Source organism: Mesocricetus auratus, unplaced genomic scaffold (genome assembly GCF_017639785.1).
Source record: "Mesocricetus auratus isolate SY011 unplaced genomic scaffold, BCM_Maur_2.0 contig_13010_pilon_obj, whole genome shotgun sequence".
In the NCBI taxonomy this organism is placed as follows: domain Eukaryota; kingdom Metazoa; phylum Chordata; class Mammalia; order Rodentia; family Cricetidae; genus Mesocricetus; species Mesocricetus auratus.
Window position 1 is genome coordinate 3,371 of NW_024433486.1, and position 4,592 is coordinate 7,962.

The 4,592-nt window shown below is 39.0% G+C and overlaps 1 pseudogene; it reads right to left on the minus strand.

Moving 5' to 3' along the window:
• Nucleotides 1–3,262: 3,262 nt before the first annotated feature.
• On the minus strand, nt 3,263–4,139 carry LOC121138482 (annotated as a pseudogene).
• Nucleotides 4,140–4,592: the final 453 nt, after the last annotated feature.

Genomic DNA, 4,592 nt, shown 5'->3' on the forward strand with positions numbered 1-4,592 from the left:
TTTGTGTAATGGAGAACAGGATTTGGGGCTTCTGGGAATAAATTGAACTAAACTGTCTGACAGATCTTCTGGAATTCAAGGATTCCAGGCTAGTAATTTGTCTATCCTAGAAGCAAGGAACTGGTCATGCAAAGATATTGTCCTCGGAGCTCTTGGTATTAAATATCACAGTAAAGTGTTAGTTAATGGAGGACCAGCATCAAAATGACGCCAACTGGAGGGAGAGACTAGAGGAGCATGTCAGCTCTAGGCAGGTCATCACTGTCCTTCAACACCCATGGGTAACTTTAAGTACTGTGAACAAAGTCTGTCTGCCCTATGTTGCTAGTGACGTGACTTTGTGAGTCTGGTGATCACGTTTTGCATCTGTATGTATTCTCAAGCCATCTATAGTCATCTTCTTGGAGTGACATGCCAGGATGTTTTGGATTCTGAAGAAAGACCTACCTGCCTGTGGACTCTGGTAATTGTGTCCCAGCTTCTAAACCCACAGACTTGTGAATTATGAGGTAAGTTGAATGGAGAGTCTGCACTTGTGAATAAGCCTGAGGAAGTTATTTCTTTCTTTATGTGAGGTATGTGCTGAGGTGCAATGGGAAAACGGGTAGCTGAGAAATGCAACTACATTCAGAGGTACGAGAGCTGAGATCCCCTGCATGGACATCTCAAGGATGGGTCAGAATCCACTGGTGTTTCACTGAGTCAGAGGCAAGGTACATTATGGAACAGTTTATTTTTGGAACCCATAGAAATCGAAACCATATTTTCAGTAGTAACAAGGTGAATAGTATAAAGCAAACATCATAAAGCAAAACAAACACACTATTACATTTAAACGTTCTTGATTTAGATTTACATATACCCAACAATACGTGAACAACCTTTGTAACGCGAATGAATGTAAGGGAAGTCCTGGGACTAATGACTCCATCCCAATCAAATACAGTGCACAACATGTTATGAACCAATCAGCATTCTATTTTTAATGCATATTCTACAAAAAAGAGAAAAAGTAATTTTTAAATTCTCATAGGAAATATCTGTGAAAATGTTGCAAAGTTAGACACAGAATGAAATTCTTCATATAAGTAATACATGGACTGAGATGAACTGCTAATTAAATTGTAATTGATATTGTCAGAGTACACACAACTCTTGGGTTACAAATATTTCTTGCAGAGAAAATAAAACATAAGAAAATTATATCCTCTAAATCAAACTGGCCTTTCCTCCTGCTAAAGACCCCAGTCTCTTTAATACAGGGTCTCAATGCATAGGCCCAGCTAGACTGGAACTCAAAATCCTTCTCCCAGCCTCTAGAATGTTACATTATGGGCATGGGTCAGATGACCTAAACAGAGAAGTTCATAACAAAAATCTAATACCAGTTTATTTTGATTTCATTTTTACAAAGGATCACACATTTAAAAAATTACATTTCATCTACAAAAAAATTAACCATTTTATTTAAAGTAGAAATAAGCTTGTTTTACAATCCCAGTTTCCTCTCCCTCTCCTAATCACCCTCCCTGCTTCTGGCCCCTTATCTAATCCACTTTCTACTCCCTATTGAGGGTGAGGCCTTCCACGGGGAATCTTCAAAGTCTGTCATACCATTTGGAGAAGGGCCTGGGCCCTCTCCTGTTTGTTTAGGCTGAGAGAGTATCCCTCTTTGTAGAATGGGCTCCCAAAGTCCACTCATGTATTAGGGATAAATACTGATCCACTACCAGAGGCCTCATAGATTGCCCAGGCCTCCTAACTAACAACCATATTCAGGGAGGTGGTCCGAACCCATCCTATGTTGGTTTTCCAGCTTTATGTCTGTGGTCCATGAGCTCCCCTTATTCAACTGTTTCTGTGGATTTCTCCAGTCTGGTCCTGACTCATTTGCTCATCACTCCTCCCTCTCTAAAACTGGATTCCAGAAGTTCAGTTTAGTGTTTAGCTGTGGGTGTCTTTTTCTGCTTCCATCAGCTACTGGATGAAGGCTCTAGGAAGGCATATAAGGTAGTAATCAATCTCATTATAGGGGAAGGTCATTTAATGTAGCCTCTCCACTATTGTTTAGATTGTTAGGTGGGGTCATCCATGTAGATATCTGAATATTCCCTATTTCCAGATTTCTCTATCAACCTATAATGGCTCCCTCTATTATGGTATCTCTGTTCTTGCACTACTCTATTCTTCCCCTGACTCAAATCTTCCTGATCCCTCATGTCCTGCTCACCCCTCTTCTTCTTCCCTTCTCTTTCTCCTTACTCCCTCTCCCTTCCTTCCATTATTCCAATTAGCTCAGGAGATCTTGTCACTTTCCCCTTCTCCAGGGGACCATGTATGTCTTTCTTAGGGTCCTCCTTGTATCCTAGCTTCTCTGGCAGTGTGGATTGTAAGTTGGTAATCCTTTTCTCTATGTCTAAAATCCATAGTTTATGCTGGAGAAGATGTGGAGAAAGGGGAACAATCTTCCACTGCTTGTGGGAATACAAACTCATACAGCCACCTTGGAAATCAGTATGGAGATTCCTCAGGAAAATGGGAAGTAGTCTACCACTAGGTTCAGCAAGTCTACTCTTACGCATATACCTAAAAAATGCACATTCATACAACAAGGATGTCTTTTCAACTATGTTCATAGCTGCATGTTTTGTAATAGCAAGAACCTGGAAGCAGTCTAGATGCCTTCAACTGAAGAATGGATAAAGAAAATCGGGTATATTTACACAATGGAGTAATAATCATCTGAAAAATCTAAGGAATCTTGAAATTTGAAGGCAAATGGATGGAACTAGAAGAAACCACCCTGAGTGAGGTATCCCAGTCATAAAATGACAAAAATAGTATGCACTCATTTATATATGGATTTTAGACATAGAGCAAAAATTAATCTTATGCTATTAAAAATTATTGTAGGTATACAAAGAAAACAGTATTGTTCCCAAATACCCAACAACCATTATATGAAGTAGTTACCATACTAGTAAAACTTTATGTACATTTCGAAGTTTTCAGTTTAACTAGTTTTCTTTTGATATAAAGAAAAATTTAAAGATTGACTTCAAATTTATTTTTAGCAATATAAGATATATGAACTTTATTGTATAAAGAAAACAGCTATCACCCAAAAATTATTTTTCTAAATTAAAATGTTTTAAACATATATAAAATTGTAAAAGGACATGCTTTCCCACTAACGATACTTGACATAATATTCAATGATATGAAAAAACACATTCTATTTCACTTCTGTTCCATTTTCAAGTCACTGTATTGAATGATACATCATGAAATCGATGGTTGTGCATCTGGGGAAGTTTTCAATGGAGCTCTTTTCCATTGGTGTGTATGTTTTAATTTGTCTCATGTGGGTGTCTCTTCCATTTTGGTGATTGGCTAGAACAGCAATCTGTGTCATGAATATTCAAGTTGGCTTCTTATGATTGTCAATTAAAGGAAAATATATCAAGCCAATTGTTTTCACCAATTCAAGTTGCCGAATTTCTTGAAGGTTGTGAAAATTATTTCTACTCTGACTGAGATTTTGCTTGGAGTGTAGCTTTCATCAGATTTATAGTCTGCATATATAAACAATGCATTCACTGTTGTTTTTCTTCTGAATTGGATGTTCACTATGTGAGGTTGAGAGCCATCAGATTTCCAGTAAGTTTCTAGATTGTCATCTCAAAATTGATCCACTCCAAAACCTGGTTTACAAGGTGAGAGTGACCACAGACCTTGAGACCTGATCTGCCTTATGGTTGCACTACTTTCCAACTGCTTGTGATCAGCACAAGGAGGTGTCTTGTTTGTCGAGGCAATCCTTAAATCGTTCTTTAATCCCAGCACTTGGAGGTAGGCTAAGGTAGAGAGAGGCAAAAGAAGTCCAAGGCCAACCTTTTCTACACAGAGAACTCCAGGGATAAACTGAGAGACCCAGGTCGGCCGCAATCCAGTTTCACGCAGGGCCCGCCACATGCGCCCACCAGTCCCTCCCGTGGATCGGGGGCTGCAGGGTGCCCCTGGAACAATTTTAGGTCTCAGAATAATCTGTATGTCCTCTATATTTTGTCAAAATGCAAGTATACTTGTGTTCATCATCCTACAGTGGATTCTTGAGAGCTGTCACTAACACCACCCCTCCTCAACAAATGGATGTGAAACAGCAGATGGAGAGTCAGAACACCCAACTAGAGCAAGAGACAGGAGAAAAAACAGAGTTAAAATATTGACTCTTCTCCATCATTGAAAAGTGTCCTGAAAATAAATATTATTTTTTCCAATGTAATCATGACCATCTTGACTAAATAATTTCATCTTTTGTTTATATCATCTAAGACCTGAGCTTCTGAGTTTTTAAACATTTAGTGTGTCGATATGCAAAACTCAGTATCTCTAAATGCTTACCCGAAGCAGAATATTATTGAGTCCAGGCCCTATGGGGTATCTATGAGTTGCTGGTCAGCTAATAGGGACATCCTGTTTTTCAGTCCAAGTGAACCCTATTTCTGAGACCTGGCTTACTGCCCTGGCAAGGCCCCACTGATATCAATATCTACCCATGAGGAAAATAAGATCTTTCCACCTGGCATTTT